Raw genomic sequence first — 20,659 nt, forward strand, 5'->3', positions numbered from 1 at the left:
ATACGAGTTTTCGAAAGTACATACCAGTTATACATAGATTGTTGTTTGTTTACTGTTGTTCCTTGTGAGTTTCGGTTAGACATATATAGACTGTTGTTTTGTTTGTTGATGTTTCTTGCTAGTTTCAGCTTGGGAGTGAGGGTAGAATCTAATATGGAAGAGAGTTGTGTTTGTTTCCGTGGTTGTCATGGCATAGTGATATTTTGTTGATAGGACACGGTTGTAAGAGGTTGTTACAGTATTTTGATCTTGTTTTAAGATGAGACATCGGTAGGCATAGTCATGGCAAGTGATTCGTAGAACATATGTGGTAATGATCTGAAAGTTGCAGGTGGTTCATAATCTTTAGTTGAGACAGTGAGTATAGGGTGTTGGGAATTGGTGTCATATTGAGTTATGAATGAGTTTTGCGGTAATGAAAGAAAGGAACTTGAGGATCTAGTGTGAGTGTACGTAACAAGTGTGGATCGTGAGTTATGCTTTTGGCGATAGGAGTTTTATACAGTTTATATAGAGAGGTATGTCGTGTTGCGGTAATATGGAAGAGTTAGAGTGTCTGTTATGATCAGGATTTTGTGGTATTGGTTAGATGGAGTGCAGAATGAGTTGAGGTATGAGAATTTTTTAAGTAAGAGAGCCTTGGAAATAGAAATGGTTATAGGTGTGAGGGTATAGGCGGTTATCTTTGACATGTGGTGGTGATGAAGATAATGAGAGGATATAGCTAAGGATCTAGTATTAGTGAGTTAAGAGGACGTAACATGTATCTTAAGAGGAGTAGGATGCGGCAAAGAGTGTTTGAGGGTTGTGCATGTCGTAGTATAATTGGAAATAGAGTGTTGGTGTAGCATAAAGAATGGGTTTGTATATATTGTGGTTGATAGTTTTAAAAGGTCATGGACGTGCTTGTAGTAGTTCGATGTTTAGGAATGGGAGATTATTTCAATAGTGTTGACAGTTGGATGATGATGTTATGAGTGTGAGTAAACTTCGAGGACGAAGTTTCTTTTAGGGGTGGTAGAATGTAACATTTCGTTTGATGTTTATGAGTGTCTTGATATTGGATTTTCTAGTGGATGATATGTTACGGAGCTAGCAGCGTTTGTGGACTACCGTTGGTAGTGTATGAAGTTAGTGTCGAGAGAGATATAATGTAGTTGATACGATATCTTGAGCCATGTTGTGGAGGTAGGAATAGTTGGTGGAATTGGTGTTACGAGTTCATGTTTTGTAGGTTGGAGTTTTGATTCGAGTTCTTAGTTGCGTTGTTGTGTCTTGATCGAGTTAGTATGTTAGTTTTTGAGTATCGGTTGAACTTCGGGGAGGAAGTTCCTTTTAAGGAGGGAAGACTGTAATACTACGGTTTTCTATTTCTTTGGGTACTCTATCGAGTGGGGCTTACTCTGTCGAGTAAGTATGTTTGTATACGAAACAGTAGTCTGCCTGATGGGTACTCGATCGAGTATGTGTGACACTCGATCGAGTAAGGGTCACTCGATCGAGTAAGTTACTTACTCGATCGAGTAAATTACTTTTATGGGTTTTGATAGCAACGTGAGAAAGATATATAAACTTAATCCGTCAGTTTCTTTTCACTCTTACACTTTTCTAAACTTCAGAAAAGAGAAAACAAGGTTACGTAGTTCTTCTCTCTCATATTGCTATCAAATCCCAAAGCTTGTGTCGTCGTAATCCTGAGTTCTTTTTACCGTTGAGACCGTCATATTATAGGTAAGATCCTTGTACCGTTTTTATGTTGATCCATTGATTTTAGTTGAAACCCTAATTGGGTAAATTGGGGGTTTTGGGAGTATTGTGTTTATTAGATGGTGATTGTATGATTGTATGTTTGATAGGAGGTGATTTCATTGAAGAACGATTTTGATTAGCTGCTAGAGCGTCTGTGGTGATTGCTTTTTCAGGTAGGATTTCCTTACTCAGTATTAATTACATAATGTGTGGTGATGGTTGTTGTGATTAGAGATTGATTGTTTTTGTTAAGTTGTCAGACGGTTGTTGTTTTCGTACTGTTGATTGGTTTGTATCTGTTGTGATCTTCAGGGCGCGTCCCTGGCTGAGTGGAGTCACTTGCGGGAGTGGCTTCACGCCCTTGGTTCGCTCTCTGTGGAACCCGCCACAGGAGGTGATGTGGACATTAAGGAAACTTGGGTTTATCGCTCAGTGGTTGATGAGCGGAGATTTGGTGGGTACGGCTGCGGTCCCTCACTGGCGCTGTGGAGTACTTGTTGCGATGAGTACTCTGGCAGGACTACGCACTTTAGTGTGTAGTCAAGTGTGTGGAGATTGTTTATGGAGTCTGGAGAATTGTTGTGATTGATTGAGCTGTTTTGGCATTTGTTTCAATGTGGCTTTATGTTGTGTAATTAGTACTGACCCCGTTGTTTGTTTTAAAAACTGTGGTGATCCATTCGGGGATGGTGAGCAGTTATTGGGCAGGTTTGTTATGACGCATATGGGATTGTTGGGTTGAGTCATCACGTGGCAGTTAGAAGAGTCTTCCGCTGTGTCAGACGATGTTTTATAGTTTTGACAGTTTTATCAGTAGACCGTTTGAGAACCTTGTATTTCAGTTTCACAGTTTTGGTTTTGAGCATGTAATCACTTTAAACTATATTGTTATTTAAATTTTGTTTCTTTATTGTCATTTGATTATCATTGACTCGGGTAACCGAGATGGTGACGTTATCATACCTTAAGTGGTACTGGTAAGGCACTTGGAGTATGGGGGTGTCACATATTTTGTGTCCTTGACTCGGGTTTGATCCGTGTGAGTCGGGATTTGAATTTAGAGTCGGTTTTTGGCCCGATGTCGGTTTAGACTCTAAATAGGGTCATTTTAATGGAAATCACATGATAAAGACATTCATGGCATTATTTTCGACATTCGAGATTTGGGTTGACTCGGGTTGACTCGGGTTCACACGAGTTGCGGGTTTCTGAGTCAGTTTTGGGTCCGAAGACAGTTTTAACTCTAAATAGTGTTACTTTAATGCAAATGAAGTTAGAAAAATTTTGAAATCATTTTTCATATCCGAGTAGTGCATTAAACCGTCTCATGTATAGCCAATCAACGCACACATATCAAAAACATGTTATAGTCTGATCATCATCGGGTGGTTTTTGGAAGGTGCAGATACTAGGTATCTACAGAGCCCCCACTTTGACTGAGGCTTGGACGGGGCGAAAGTCAAAGTATAGCCTCCAGGTCAATCGAAGATTACAATATGGAGACCATTGAGACGTCGAGGCGACTCAAAAGGGTTTGAGCCAAGGACCTACCGTCGGGAAGGGCGACGTCGAGGCTACTCGGGGATTCGAGTCAAGGACCTGCCGTCGGGAACATTTTAGAGTCTGTCGATTTTCGATTAGGGTCGTTTAAAATCCATTAGACTACGTATAAAGGCTCGCTAGCCATAAGAAGGAATCATACCCAGGGCATCTTTGGGATACGTCCTTGAATCATTTGTGCGCAAAGGCTCGCCAGTCGGTGTTGAAGTTGCGTATTGAGGCTCGCCATCCATAAGAAGGAGTCATACCTAAGGCATCTTCTGGATATGTCCTTAAATTGTCTGCGCGTAAAGGCTCTCCAGCCGTGTTGAATGTGATGCGTTTTAAGTCTCGCCAGCCATAGGAATGAGTCATACTTGAGGCATCTTCGGGATATGTCCTTGAATTTTTTGTGCGCAAAGGCTCGCTAGCCGTGTTGAATGTGATGCGTTTTAAGGCTCGCCAGCCATAAGAAGGAGTCATATCTGAGGCATCTTCGGGATATGGCTTTGAATTGTTTGCGCGCAAAGGCTCGTCAGCCGTGTTGAATGTGATGCGTTTTAAGGCTCGCCAGCCATAGGAAGGAGTCATACCTGAGGCATCTTCGGGATATGTCCTTAAATTTTTTGTGCGCAAAGGCTCGCCAACCGTGTTGAATGTGATGCGTTTTAAGGCTCGCCAGCCATAGGAAGGAGTCATACCTGAGGCATCTTCGGGATATGTCCTTGAATTGCTTCTTGTGTGCGTTCAAAGGCTCGCCAGCTATATTGAAGGTACGTTCTGAGGCTCGCCAGCCATGTTGACGGTGAATTTTGAGGCTCGCTAGCCATGTTGAAGGTGCGTTGTGAGGCTCGCCAACCATGGATGGTCGAAAGATCGACTGTGGAAAATAGCCTGAAACATCGGGCTTAATTCCAGATATTATTTGGTAAGGATTTCTAACGAGGTTGACATTGATAGGTTCAGCTATGGAGCAACAAACTCCAACACGATGGGGGTCCTAAATGAACTCCGTGGGGATAAATAATATAAGCAAGGCTCTATGGAAAACCATTTAGGGAGAGCGCTGCGTCGGGATGATGAATGATGTTGTTAGGATCTTTTAAAGACCTATGTGACATTCATTTGAAAATCGACACTTGTTGGGGAGTTAGAAACTTCTCAGGACTTGTTGGGGATATGAGTTGTTGCTCGTTGGAAGGTAGCGTATGCCCTGTAATTGATGCGGTTGAAGCCCTTGGACTTGACGGGTCGCCGTTTGTTGGGAAGAACCTAGTACTCAGTTGGAGTGAGTTTCTCTTCTCAAGATTACCTGCATGGTTCGTGACCATACAAATCCGCAGTCGCATAGATAAGCACATTGAATGCAAGCATATAGGTACGTAAGTACATAAGCATGTGAGCAATTAACATAAGAGCAACTAGCATGTAATATCTCACGCGAGGGGAGATAGAAGTTTTGAATGTTGTGAAGCTTAAAAGCGGTTAAGAGTTGGAATTTGTTGCTCGTAGATCCGTGATTTGACATATCAGAGATACGTGACCATTGTGACATTGAATCAAATGGACGCATATTGACATACTGACAAAAAGACGATCGTGAATGTGATACAAATTCAGTATCGACACGACATGGGGGTGATTCTGACGAACTTTGCACATGTGTGTGAAACTCGTAGCCAAGAAAGGGTGACAACGCATGTCAAGTCCCTGAGGTAGAAGGTCCGCTCGGTTGGGTAACACGAATTGATTATCTTGTCCAGACATCTTTGCGCCTGTTTGCTTGTTTGAGATCCCTTCTCGTGGTATGATGATTTGGAGAGCGGAACCAAGACCTTGTCATTATCCGAACCGAGCACTAGGCTACGAGCGGTTTTATTTTGGACTGTAGTTGAGACTCAGGTGACATCTTGAAAGAGAAGCCCCAGAGTGAGAAGGTGGGAATTTGACAAAACAGGGAATGAGCGACGTCTTAAGGAAGAAGCCCCCAGTAAAGAGGTACAAGATTAATCTTTTGCAGCTGGGTGGGCGGCTTTTGAGGATTGATGGTGATGGTTGAGATTGAAATGGATGTGCGGTTGTGTCCTTGTTGGGGGACTGCCTACGTATTCGCGTGTTTGCAAAATCAAACGAGATCGTAGTTCTGACCTGTTTTTTTTAGGATTGAAAATTGGAAATGTTGTGAAAGGAGTATGCGGTTGTGCCCTTGTAATAGGACTGCCTACGTATTCGCGTGTTTGCAAAATCAAATCAAATCGTAGTTCTGCGCTGGCTTTTTTTAGGATTGAAAATTAGAATTGTTGTGAAAGGAATATGCGGTTGTGCCCTTGTAATAGGACTGCCTACGTATTCGCGTGTTTACGAAATCAAACGAGATCGTAGTTCTGCGTGTGTGTGCAATGATTTGAAGGTTTGAAAATTGAATGTGTGTGGGGGTGTGGTTGTGTCCTCGTAATAGGACTGCCTACGTATTCACGTGTTTGCGAAATCAAACCAGATCGTAGTTCTGCATGTGTGTTGATAATTGAATTTGAGGTATATGGTCTTTGAAGGACTGCCTACGTATTCACGTGAAGTGAAATCAAACCAGATCGTAGTTCTGAATGTGTGTGCCTAAGCGAATTGTTAGGACCTTAAAGTTTAAGTTGTATGGTTGTGTCCTTGAAGGACTGCCTACGTATTCACGTGAAGTGAAATCAAACCAGATCGTAGTTCTGAATGTATTTGAGTGCCTAAGCTAATTGTTAGGACTTTGAAGTGATTTTGAGCTGTGTGGTTGCGTCCATGAAGGACTGCCTAAGTATTCACGTGGTGTGAAATCAAACCAGATCGTAGTTCTGAATGTGTGTGCCTAAGCGAGTTGTTAGGACCTTAAAGTGTGAGGGTCACAACGGTAAACGCCGCTTGGTGACTCGAAAAATTGATTTGATAGAATTCCCCTCGATCATGAATCGAAGATGTGTAATTTATGAAAATGTTCCTTATCATGTGTGTACACTAAAAAGTGGACCCTAAGGGATGATTGGGTATGTCCCGTTCTCGGTAGCAAAGCATTCGAGGACTACGTATCTGGGTCAGGGTGAAAATGGCTTTGACATTATGGAATGTGGAGCTTGGTAATAATAGGTTCGTTTGTCAGATAAAAATCTGGAGTTGAGGGTCACGACGCTAAATTCCGTTTGGTGACTCGAAAGTTATTTGGAGAGAATTACCTCTTGATCATGAATCGAAGAGGTATAGTTTGTGAAAATGTTTCTTGTTACATGAGCACACTAAAAAGTGGACTCTAAGAAGAAATGTGTATGTCCCGTTTCAGGGAGCAATGTTTTTTTTTGAAGACTCCGTATCGGGTGATAAGTATAATTTTAGTGTCATTTTACCCCATATTTAATCCTTTTATTCGACTTGATTTTGTGTGCTTATATGATTAATAAGCTCATTTAATTGCTAACTTATAATTATTAGTCCTCTTAGTCATATTTATTAATTAGTCGTATTTTTATTATAATGATCATATTGCTACTATTTTATTTACGTAATTTATTTTCGCAGTACACATTTTACTCATTTCAGTACATTTTTTACATTAATTTCCATTTACATACCCTTAACCTACACACCCCTAAATTAAGTTCTCTCAAATTCCAACCATACAACCTCCTAAATCGATCATAATTTCTTCAATTATACAATATAAATCGAATATATAACATGTTTTTGGTTGGTTAATTATAAATTATACATAAAATTAGTGTTCATTAATTAGAATTATGGACTATTAAGGGTTTTGGTTTTATTAAGGTGTTGTTTGGTGGTTTGTGGTGGTTAAGGCTGGCGTAGATGAAGGGGCGGTTGGGAGGACGATATGGGTCTGGCGGTCGTCGGAATCGAGAGGGAGTGAGGTGTTTGATGAAGGGGGGCGAGTAAAATAGGAGGTCGTCGACGGTTACGCCGGAGATTCGCCGGTGGCCGACGAGATGAGGGCCGGCAGGGTGAAAGTGGGCAAATAGGGTGGTTGTTGGACGTTGGTGGTTGCTGGTGGAGGAAGTGGTGTTCAATTTGAATTACACATTTTTTTTCTTTTACGTGGTAGGAGGAGAGAGAAAGGATGAGGGAGTTTGGGAGGTAGGAAATGAGAGGGGCAATATTGGAAAAATGTACTGTATTGAGTAAAATTTGTACTGCGAAAATCAACGCCCTTTATTTATTTATAATGATTAGTTCTATTAGTCATATTTAATAATTACTCTGGTTTTTATAATATAAGTATTAATATTATTTTATCATTTATATTTTGTAGGCGAGGTATTATAATAAAGTGGAGATTCAAGTGAGAGTAAAATGAGAAGGAAGCACGAGTCAAGACGGAATTTAAGGATGGGTCAAGACAAGAAAGCAAAATCAAAAGTCAGCCCATGACATTAGAAATCCAAATTCACCAATATCATTCATCACCTACATCCGTGCACCATTACCATAACATCACCATCTTCATCTCCCTAACACGACAACCTGCAACAACAACATTCGCACACCCTTAACAACATCAAACCTGTTTCCACCATTAACAACCTTATCCAGCCAGTTCATCAACCATGACTAATACAAGTACCAAGCCACCATTCGTCCTCAACTTTACTTGCCATTTTCTCCGATGTCAAAACCCGATTCCATGGTTCGGTTTTATCAACCACAAATTCAACCATTCACAAATTCGTCACCATTGATATATACCTTCATCATTCATCATCATCATCATCATCATCATTCACCATACCAGCCACCATCTCCTTCGCCTCTCCTCTGAACCAGCCCGAACTCCACCACCATTCCACCATTTTCGTCCTTCATCTGCTCCCATCACAAAAACCCGACTTCATCACCTGCATCGTACAATTCATCATCAATCAACCTGCATTTATCGCCAACCTCCATTTCATCCTCCCCATTGCATCATCCCCAAAACCCGACATCAGCCTCGCATCACTTTCCGCCATTACCATCATCATCAGCTAAACCCCATACCCATTTCTCCCCTGCAATTTAACAACCTTCATTCACCAACATCAATAACAACAAGTCAACAACAACTGCAGCAAGCACCACCATTGGCAATCACCCAAGCTGCTTTCCTCTACCTCGCATCAACAACAGGTATCCACCATTCACCACCGTGAACAACACCAGCCGCCATCACCTAGCACCTGCAAATCCAATGACAGCCACCACCATTTTCTCCATCACTTGCAGCAATCCGCGATAACCAGCATCCGCTCCTACATTTAAAATCAACAAAATTATTTCATTTCCATCATTGCACTCCTAGCCGGCCTACCGTCTGCCTACCAACCGGCTCGTGCAACAAATCAACTGTTTCACGCTCACTTTTGTATTCCCAGACGTGCCCCCCGCTGCCGCCCCCTCCACCTGCTCCCACTAACACCAAATCACCCTTCTTTTTCCAGAGAACTCCCAGCCGGTGGCATCACCGACCGCCGGTGGGCCGGCTGAGGATCCTCTTATGCGTTTTCGTCCAATCTATTTCCCCTTTCTTTTTTTGTTTGCTTGGTATCGTGTCCCTCATTTTAATTAGTTGGTAAGTTTGGTGAGGATGAGATTATTATGATTATATTATTAATATTATTAGATTATTAGCATTATTATTAGTTGTATCATTATGAGACTAGTATAAAGTACTCACTCCCATACCTTACATTATTAACTCACTTCAGAAATTAGTCTAGCAATTAGATTAGAAAATTAGTCTCTCATATTCTCTCATTATTGTAACAAGAACCCTAATTTTCCTCTCCAATTAATTTTCCCTTTAATAGAAGTTGTAATCTTTCTTCCAAATTAATGTAATTCATTTTTAGTTTATTCAATATTCACAATTCTCAATAGTTTACATTTAGATTAATGGGTTGTAATTTGAAGGGAGAAGAGATTCAACCTTCCTTATTTCAACCAAGTTTCCTCCTTTAATTATTATTGGTATAATTCTCATCTTAATCTTCCTAATTTCATTGTTTTCTTCATTTGCTTACATTCCCTCATAGTTTGATTAGTATAATCTCCAACATGTTTTCTTGTGTTTATCTTATGGTAAAGTTTGCATCTTTGTTTGAGATTATGAATTCTATATGTGAGTAGTCATTTACTAGGATGGAAGGGAATTTCATATAGGCTATAGGATGGGAATTTGATAAAGGGAGACTATAATCTTGAGTATTTGCTTATTGGTTTGTCATGCACATGTGATGTTTGTGAAAATGCTTGAATGAGGGTTTGAGTAATTTCCTTATCTTTTCTACTTGTTGAGTGAGAACTCGATTAGTTATTCTAGAATTTCATGATAAATTGAGGGACGGGATTGATTAAATGAGGACTTTATCGGTTCCATCCTAGGGTTAGTCTAATGCCGATAGATTAGGACTTTCCTTGCATCTATTCTTGATTTTGTCAACCTATACTTGTTTCTGTCTTTGCCTACATGAGTGAACCCGGCATCCTAGTCCCGTTAATTATCTTATTCGCTTGTTAGTTAGCTAATTTCCTTGTTTTAGTCATAGGTTATAGTTAACCATCATCCAATTGCTTAGATTGAACTGAACTAGAAATAGACAAACAATTTAAGAACCATAATCACCATCTCTTGGGTTCGACCCTCGCAATACTACAACGAGCAAATGTACACTTGCGGGGTTATAAATAAAAGACAACAAGTTTTTGGCGCCGTTGCCGGGGACGGTGATATTGGATTAGATTGATTATTTGTTTCTAGGCTTAGTTTGTTTATTTGTTTGTTTTTCCACCCTTGTCCTAGTGAATTTTTTGCATTAGGACCATTTGATCTCTTTTTGAGTGTATGTATAGGTGCAATACCGGCTCTCTTGTCCATCTTGATCGAGAGATTGAGAAGTCTTTCTGGGTAAGAAGATGGTTAGCACTATCGGCTTTAAGGAGATCTCCACCTTCACCAAACCAACTACAAATACATCCATCTCAACCACCAATTCTCAACCAAACCATTCACCAATCCACTCTTCAAATCACTTACCCACCCATTCACAACATTCAAACTCACCTAGCCCCCCAAATACACCAAGAACCAACTTTGTTGATAAAGAGATGACGGACCAACCAATGGGTTACTACCATAGACCGGATCTTAATCGGTCTTACTCGGCAATCAATTATGGAGTTCTTGCTCCTAATACTTTTTTGCTCTGTCATCATACATTATCCTTTATTCAACAAGATATCTTTCATGGCTTGAAGAATGAAGATGCTCGTGAACATCTTGTCTTATTCAAAGAAAAAGCGGGCATAATCAAATATGAGGGCATCACGGAAGAGCAAATTCTTCTTATGCTCTTTCCTCTTTCCTTGAAGGATAATGCTAGAAAATTGTTGAATTCACATGAACCGGGTACTTTCACTACTTGTAAAAGCTTGTCAAGAGCTTTTATCAACAAATTTTACCCTCCTTCAAGAACCGCTAGAATAAGGCATGAAATCCAAACCTTCAAGCAAAAGCATCTTGTAACTTTGAGTGAAGCATGGGAAAGATTTAGAGACTTTCATACCTCTTGCCCACATCATGGAATCCCCAAGTGGATGACAACTCAAATCTTTTTCAAAACCCTTGAGCAAAGGTTTATGGATATGATTGTGGCGGTCTCCGGTGGCAACTTTGACAAATATGAAAAATGCCCAAATCACGGAGTTGATTCAAAACATTTTCGACGTAGAATTTAGCTATGGAGGTAGAGAAGGTGACTTTGGAAGAGAAAATGAGTCCAAAAGTGAAGGACCTTCAAAGCTATATTTGGAAAACAAGGCCAAGTTGGATAAATTGTCAAAGAAATTTGATAGCTTTTTGATGGAGAGGAAGCATGAAAACGCTTATCATGAAGAAAGACCAAATCACCCCATGGTTTACTATGTTTAAGAGCCTAGGTGACCACCAAGGACCTACTCTCAACCAATTTCTCCTCCAAGAAACTATCATAAATATGCTCCTACATGTGAGAATTGTGGTGGTATTGGGCATTCGTATTACACTTGCTCATCCTTTTCACAACAAGACCCATACCCACAAGAACCCTATGTTTTACAAGACCAAAAACCACATCATTTCCAACCACAACAAAGCTATCCACCTCCACAATACCATCAACATGTCCACTCGGTTACCTTAAGAAGTGGGAAAGAATTAGAAGGAACAATGGAGATAGTGAGGGAACAAATTGAGTATGATGAAGATTTCATCTTGGAAGAAATTGTGGTTGACAAAGTGGTTGATCGGGGAATCTTGATTGGTCTTAAACCAAATGAAGAAGATGAACTTGGCCCTCCCATGTGGGACACTTATGAAGAATCCTTGCAAAATGATAAGTGTAGGGAGGGAAGTTATGAAGAGGTTGGTGCCCTTAATTGGGATGTCTAGGATAATGAGTAAGATCCCCCAATACCACCTCCTACCGAAATCTTTGAAGAAGAAATGTTTGTCAATGACAAGTGTGGGAAAAAGGTTAAGAGTTGGGAAATGGAAGTAGATGAATTCAAACTTGCCATATTGGGAGAGTTGAGGAGCCATGAGAAAAACTACGACATTTGTAGTTTTGACTCTAGCTTGGAGGAAATTGAAGCTCTCATATTTGGTAGTGATTCGGTTCAATTGAAGAGTCAAGAGAAATTGGATAAAAATTATGATATTATAAACCTCAATGTTGAGAAGTTGACTCCTTCATCTCTTATTCTTCACCACTCTCCTTGTCTTGAAGACCATGTGGACATTTCTTCTTCTTATGAAGTTTATGAGATTCCATCCATCTCTCCTTATCGCTACTACATTGAAATGGAGGATCCTAAACACCAAGAGGATCCTATAAACAATACCGAGAGGAGCAAGAGAAAGAACGGGAAGAAGCGTTAGAAGAGAGGTTGGGTGCAGTTTGCTATAGCTTGGCACTACTTGTGTCAATTTGAGGCTTTTGCTAGAACCTTTGACCAACTCCTACGTGCCTTGAGTGACAGGGATCATGCTACTTGGAGATTCAAACAACAAAATTTTGCATGAGAGGTTTGGTGGAGTCCCTCAAGAACCACTAAATTGTATATATTCTCTTCCCTTACTTATACTTCAATTACATTTTATTTCTTTTTATAAAAACCATAAAAAATTGAAAAAATTGAAAAACTCAAAAACATGTTATTTATTTTATTGCATCTTTCAATCAAAAAATCAAAAAATCCAAAAAAATGAATATTTCAAAAATACAAAAACATGTTCTTAATTTTCCATTCTCTCCCTACTTTAGTCCCATCGAGGACGATGTTCATCTCAAGTGTGGGGAGATTTGGGAAATATCCACTTTGTGCATATTGTATATATTTGCTTGTTTATTTGAGAAAATTTCAAAAATGCCTAAAAATTGAAAAATTTCAAAAAAATCAAAATTTTTGCATTGTTTATATTATATATTTTGCATTTGTCCTAACATTTTTGATTGACAAGACAAGAGAGCATCGGAGAAGACATTTGGTAAAATTCTTCCAATCTTTTCTCCTTTATCCTTCCTTTTCATTTTTGTATATAAGCATGGAGGAGGAGGGGATATGTGATGTGGGTGTTCCTTTTGGGAACTATCTTGGATATGATTGTGTTGTAGGACTAGAAATTATGTGCATTTAGACTAGAAATGTATATATGTGTTCACTCTTGCATTCACGTAGCTTGTTCATATGTTTAGTTGCATTTCATACATGTTGCATCTTGGTTGTATATTGTTGCTTAAAGGGTATAATTGTGGAGGGTATATGTTGCCAATGATGATAATTTGTCTTGCCCGTGTCATTTCCCTTTTGATAGCTCGTGCCTCTTGATGGCACATGTTAAGAAGCAAAAACCAGGAAGTCTAGCTTAATAACCGAGTTGAGACCACCATGTGAGACCGTATTGGACCCGAGACTTGACCTAGGACCAACATAGCTACTCAAATGTGAGGATAGAGCCTCCATATAGCCGGTCCATCAAACCGGCCCCGTTAGGTATTTTTGAGTAGTTCTCCTTGCGTGATGTGTCATGTCAAAACGCATAAGTATGGAGCTCGTTCCTTGATTCCGTAGAAGTGATGATGTGCATATTGAGACGATTTTGTTCAATAAAGTAACCTCACAATAGCCAAATGAGCCTTTTTTATGCCCTTGAGTCAAGTGTTTCCTTTTGTTAACCCATTTTGAGCTTAAGCCTTGTCATTTCTATTGCCAACAAAACAACTACATCCCATAAACAACTCACCTATATTGAGTAGTTCGTCATTGTGGTTCTTTTGTGGAGTATATTTGGGTTGAAATTTGGACTCACCTTGAGGTGTATGATCTTAATGCCACATGAGTGAAATGCAACTTTGGCTACTTTTGTTTAATAAGAGGTGAATAAGTCGTGAAAAATGCAAGAAACAAAATCAAATAGAAAAGAAAAAAAATGAAGAAGATAAACAAATAGAAAAAGAGAAAAATGAAATGAAAAACAAAAAGAAAAGAATGTATATTTTGTGCCAAATAAAGAGTTGGTAATTTTCAAATCAAGTTTTGCTTTGAGGGGGATTGAATAATTTTTGGAAATGACAATCTTGTCATATTTTGTAAAGGAATTCATTTGCATTGGTTGAGTTTAGTGAATTGGTTAGATGTGTCGACTACGCGATTCGATAGCCTCACATGTCATAAAACGGTGTTTGCACCGATCCCTTTTCACCTAACCCAAGCCCCATTACAACCCAGTTGTCTCTCTTGTATGTGTATCGTTTTGGCATTTCTATTGCGGATATTGGATGGAGTACCTTATTAGATTGCGGGCATGCTTCGCAATTCGAGTTAGAGGAGTGTTTTTGGTTACTTTTTGTCGCAAAAATCACCCGGTTCTTCATTGAGTGACTAGTGAAACCCGTGAGAGTCGGACTTTGGTCTCCTTTTGGTCAAAGGTTTGATATGGAGTCGAATCTTGTGTGTGTCGTGTCATTATTGGAAGTATAGCGAAGTACTTCCCCTTTCCCCGCCTAGGATTTGTTCCTTGTGCATTTCGTGTTATCAATGTTGGTTACTTGAGTTAGAATTAGGGAGTCGACACCTTGTAAGACCTGGAGACGACATCCTCCACTAATGACTCTCTTTGTTCAAGTTTTGAAAGTAAAACGGCCGGTTAGATGAGGAAAGCGGTTTGACTTTTTGTAGAGGCATCCATTGTTTGTTTTGTGCTTCATGTTAGGATGTATCAAATTTTCTGCAAGCTCCCACTTGCCTTGCATTAGAATGCATACCTCATTGTGTTTCGTTGTGAGTTGAAGGGACGGAAAAGGCCCGTTAATTGCCTTTCATCGGATATTATTAGTTTAGCTAGTCTTTTATATTATGGGTCTCGGTTTAGTTTAAATGAGCTTACTCGAGGACGAGTAAGGTTTACGTGTGGGGAGATTTGATAAGTATAATTTTAGTGTCATTTTACCGCATATTTAATCCTTTTATTCGACTCGATTTTGTGTGCTTATATGATTAATAAGCTCATTTAATTGCTAACTTATAATTATTAGTTCTCTTAGTCATATTTAATAATTAGTCGTATTTTTATTATAATAATCGTATTGCTACTATTTTACTTATTTATAAAGATTAGTTCTATTAGTCATATTAATAATTACTCGGGTTTTTATAATATAAGTATTAATATTATTTTATCATTTATATTTTGTAGGCGAGGTGTTATAATAAAGTGGAGATTCAAGTAAGAGTAAAATGAGAAGGAAGCACGAGTCAAGACGGAATTTAAGGATAGGTCAAGACAAGAAAGCAAAATCAAAAGTCAGCCCATGATATTAGAAATCCAAATTCACCAATATCATCCATCACCTACATCCCTGCACCATTACCATACCATCACCATCTTCATCTCCCTAACACGACAACCTGCAGCAACAACATTTTTACACCCTCAACAACATCAAACCCGTTTCCACCATTAGTAACCTTATCTAGCCATTTCATCAACCATGACTAATACAACTACCAAGCCACCATTCGTCCTCAACTTTACTTGCCATTTGCTCCGATGTCAAAACCCGACTCCATGGTTCGGTTTTATCAACCACAAATTCAACCATTCACCAATTTGTCACCATTGATATATACCTTCATAATTCATCATCATCATCATTCACCATACCAGCCACCATCTCCTTCGCCTCTCTTCTGAACCAACCTAAACTCCACCACCATTCCACCATTTTCGTCCTTCATCTGCTCCCATCACGAAAACCCGACTTCATCACCTGCATCGTCCAATTCATCATCAATCAACCTGCATTCATCGACAACCTCCCCATTGCATCATCCCCAAAACCCGACATCAGCCTCGCCTCACTTTTCGCCATTACCATCATCATCAGCTAAACCACATACCCGTTTCTCCCCTGCAATTTAACCACCTTCATTCACCAACATCAATAACAACAAGTCAACAACATAAATGTGTAACGTCAACGGTATGCTTGACTCAATCGTGATTCGAAACACGGGGTCATAACTCACGCCGACGAGATAAGCCAATTGGTCGATAAAGGTTAGGTTGTGGGCCGCGACAAGGAACCCGACTTATGACCGTAATATCAATTAATGCACTTTAACCACGACCTCGTTCGAGTTTCACCTCTAAGGATCACAAAGACACAAGTGTCCTAGTTTTCCCCAGCGGAGTCGCCAAACTGTGGACATGGGCCACATGCACGTAAAGCCAATCTATGGACGTACATCGATCTCCTTCGAAAGCCACGCTCGGCGGCGTATAAATGCTTTCGAACGGATCGCTTTAGGTCGATCTTGTCTCTCTAAGGGTCTCGAAACGATGCAAGAGATGTTCGGAGTCGCCACCAAGCAATTATGGGATGCCTGGAACCCGTTCGAAATCCACTTTATACCTAGGTCAATCAAGGCAAAAAGCGGTGTTTGACATAGGTACTAAAGATAAGGACTCGTCCCCCTTTTTAGCATTCTATGCCTAAAATGACTCTCGTACGCCCTGGATAAGGTCATCCACTATCCAAAGGTTCTGAGTAAGGGGTGAGGGTACGTATTGGGAAGCCTTTTAATTGGACACCCAATCCCGCCCGTGTTAGCGGCCTCCACTAATCGATCGTGGTTGTTTAAGTGCAAAAGTTGATAAAACGGTTTAAATGCATGAATGCGCATCCAAAAGTCTTAACCTAACATGTAAGAATTTCCTAAGTCGGTTTGTTTATCCATGTACCAAGAAATTGGTGTCAAATTTGGATTTAGATTGATTTGCATGTGAAAACGGAAATTAAACATCCATTTACCAAATTCGGGTTATGATGCTTAACACGATCCATTTATTGAAAAAGGATGTCAAATGACAAAGTGTAAAAACGTAAGCTTGTCAATCTGATCCATCATTTATTCGGACTAACCGTAATCGGGATCGTCGTAGACAAATGTTTTAGGCGCGAGCCACCTAGTGACTGAAAGGGGTGTATTGTCCCTTTCAGAAATTTGGATTTTCCATTTGTTCTAAGTACTTCTAACCAATGTTTTGTTGGTTGTGATTTGTGGTCTTTGAGGGTTGCTTAGCCGTGTAAGCTTACTCTTGGGTGTTTTTTGGGGTAGGTATTTTGTGTCCTTGACTCGGGTTTGACCCGTGTGAGTCGGGATTTGAATTTCGAGTCAATTTTTGGCCCGGTGTTGGTTTAGACTCTAAATAGGGCCATTTTAATGGAAATGACATGATAAAGACATTAATGGCATTATTTTAGACATTCGAGATTTGTGTTGACTCGGGTTGACCCAGGTTCACTTGAGTTGCGGGTTTCTAAGTCGGTTTTGGGTCCGAAGACGGTTTTAACTCTAAATAGTGTTACTTTAATGCAAATGAAGTTAGAAAACTTTTGAAATCATTTTTCATATCCGAGTAGTGCATTAAATCGTCTCATATATAGCCAATCCATGCACGCATATCAAAAACACATTATAGTTCGATCATCATCGGGTGGTTTTTGGAAGGTGCAGATACTGGGTATCTACACTACTCTGTCAAGGTGTATTCCAAAATGGATCCTGTCAAATACCTCTTCGAAAAACCCGTTCTCAATGGTCGATTGGCAACATGGACCTTAATACTCTCAGAATTCGATCTCAAATATGTACCTCTTAAGGTTATGAAGGGGCGAGCAGTTTGTGACACCCCCATACTCCAAGTGCCTTACCAGGACCACTTAGGTATAATAACGTCACCATCTCGGTTACCCGAGGCAATGATAATTGTTGGGCCCAAAATTATTCTGCCTGACCTGACGAAGGCCAGGAGACATCCAAAGACAAGTTCCAAGCAAAAGACATATGAAACCAGGCATTTATTCAAACACGGATAGGCACCAAGCAGGAGTTAATGAAAGACAGGCGAAAGATAACCAGCAGCCTGAAAAGGAAAAGCACCAGGCCACTGCAGGCGACAAACAGGCAACTGATATATGTTCCCTACAAAAAAGGAAGACCAATTCCAGAAAGCTATGATATAGGAAGCAGTCAAAGCAATGGCTAATAAAGAGGCAACCACCTCCGGGTAAATAGGGCACATTCCTTATTTACCAGGAAACCCTAAACGGCATAAGAAGGAAGGAGAGATCAGCTATAAATAGAAAAGAAGAGAAGATCAGAAGGATCATCAGATATACACTTACTTTTACTTATATTTTTATATTCTTAAGCAATCTATTCGCCTGTCACGTCTGATATAACAATACTCTGTCAGGCTATCTAAAATCATAGTAACAATCACTCCTGGCTTGGTGCCCGTGATTTTTTCCCTTATTCCCAGGGTTTTTCCACGTATAAAAATCTTTGTGTCATTATTTATTAGTTTATTTTGCACTTAACTATACCAATCAGGCGAGTTGTTTGAGTTAGATCACCCTACATATAAATCCCTGGCAGGATAATCTAGATCAGTAAAAACCCTGCCAAAACAATAATCATAAGATAACGCCTCCAAATCTTAAGAGCAAACACAACTGCACCCAACTCTAGATCATGTGTAGGGTAGTTCTCCTCATAAGGCTTCAATTGCCTAGAAGCATAGACAATCACTTTCCCATTCTGCATCAACACACAACCCAACCCATTCTTTAAAGCATCCGTATACACCTCAAATTTATCACTCCCTTCAGACAATGCTAAGATTGGAGCTGTGGTCAAACGCTCCTTTAATGTCTGGAACGCCATCTCACAACTGTCATCCCAACGAAACCTGTTCTCTTTCCTCATCAAAGCTATCATAGGTCTAGCTATCTTGGAGAAATCCTTGACGAACCATCGATAATACCCTGCTAAACCCAAGAAACTCCTGATCTTAGCCACATTCTTTGGTGCTTCCCACTGGGTAACTGTTTCAATCTTTGAAGGATAAACAGCTACCCCTTTCTTTGAAATCACATTCCCCAGAAAAGCTACCTCCTCTAACCAGAACTCACATTTGGACAACTTGGCATACAACTGATGTTCCCTCAAAGTCTGCAACACAATCCTCAAATGCTCCTCATGCTCTTCTTTAGTCTTAGAAAAGACTAAGATATCATCTATAAAAACCACCACAAACTTATCCAAGAACTGACTAAAGACCCGGTTCATCAAATCCATAAACACAGCAGGTACATTAGATAACCCAAACGGCATCACCACATACTCATAATGACCATATGTCGACATGAAAGCTGGCTTTGGTATGTCCTCATCCCTAATCTTCACCTGATGGTAATCCGACCTCAAATCAATCTTAGAAAAGATTGCTGCACCACTCAACTAATCAAACAAATCATCTATCTTTGACAAAGGATACTTGTTCTTTACTGTCACTTTATTCAGCTCCCTATAATCGATGCACAACCTCAAGCTCCCATCTTTCTTCTTCACAAACAGAACTGGTGCTCCCCACGGTGATACACTAGGTCTAATGTATCCCCTCTCAATCAGATCATCCTACTGCTTCCTTAGCTCTTCCAATTCCTTAGGACCCATACGATACGGTGCCTTAGAGATTGGCCCCATCCCCGGCTTCAGCTCAACACTGAAATCTATCTCCCTCTTTGGTGGCAACCCCGAAATCTCCTCTGGAAAGACATATGGAAACTCTCCCACCACTGGTATCTGTTCAACTGTCGGACTCTCCAGTCTATGATCCCTCATATGGCACAAGATCAACGGGCACCCCTTCCTCAGATAGAACTTCAAGATCACTTCTGCAATCAACTTAACTTTGGGTTTGACAACAAACCCACGATAAGACACACTAATCCCCTTAGGACCTCTAAAAAAAACTCTCTTCTGATGACAATCTATCTTAGCCTTGTACTTTCCCAACCAATTCATCCCGACAATCATCTCAAAACCATCTAAAGGAAACTCTAACAAGTCTACAGGTAGATCAACTTACCCAACTATCATGGACACACCTCTATACAACCTCCCACAAGATACAGACTCACCCGAAGGTATAAAAACTTCCTCTCTTACAGACTCATACTCACTCAAACACAACTGTTTAACATGACTCGACGATACAAACGACTGCGACGCTCCCGAATCAAACAAAACAAAGGTATAAACGCCATTAACAAGAAATGTACCGGTGATAACGTGAGCATCATCCTCAGCTGCTTTATTCTCCATCATAAACAGCTTGCCACTGGTCTTCTGCCCACCTCCCTAGGCACTACTAGCTGAGGTAGTCGGTTTAGCACCCGACCCCTGGTTGTTGTTGGTGTTTGTAGCCGGTTTTTGATAAGAATTACCGCCATTGCGGTTAGCCCCACCGTTGTTGCTCTGACCTCCCCTGTTGTTCCATGACCCAGCCGGCCTGTTACTAACATAACTCTGTGTAGGACCCTGTGAGAAACTCCCCTGTGACGGTCTCTTGAAACCCCCACTCATCGCACTGGTGCACTCATGTCTCTTGTGGCCCACACCGCCACAGTTATAACAGGTCATTCCCCAACTACCACCACTATTACCACGACCACGCCCATATGAAGCCCCAGCGCTAAACCCTGAGCCCGATGAATATGCTCTCACCTGATTATGGTTACTCTTCTTGTAGCTGGACTGGCCACCCCTTCGCTCTCAGCTTTTCTCTTCTCAGCACCCCTCTCCTTGGTCTTCTCAACCAACCTCTCAGCCCTCCTAGCTCGCTCATAGACTTCCTTCACATCGGTAAGAACTCCCACCGGTAGCTTCTCCATAATCTTAGTGGTCAACCCCTTCTCAAACCTCAAAGCTAAGTTCTCTTCACTCAACCCCATATCCT

The 20,659-nt window shown here is 40.5% G+C and overlaps 1 non-coding gene across 1 annotated transcript; it reads right to left on the bottom strand.

The window, feature by feature from the left end:
* Positions 1–10,791: 10,791 nt before the first annotated feature.
* Positions 10,792–10,898, bottom strand: LOC141650137 (small nucleolar RNA R71). Its single transcript, XR_012546194.1, has one exon. It is a non-coding gene; the product is annotated as a small nucleolar RNA R71 (small nucleolar RNA).
* Between the last annotated feature and the right edge of the window lie 9,761 nt (positions 10,899–20,659).

This window comes from Silene latifolia, chromosome 3 (assembly GCF_048544455.1).
Source record: "Silene latifolia isolate original U9 population chromosome 3, ASM4854445v1, whole genome shotgun sequence".
Classification (NCBI taxonomy): domain Eukaryota; kingdom Viridiplantae; phylum Streptophyta; class Magnoliopsida; order Caryophyllales; family Caryophyllaceae; genus Silene; species Silene latifolia.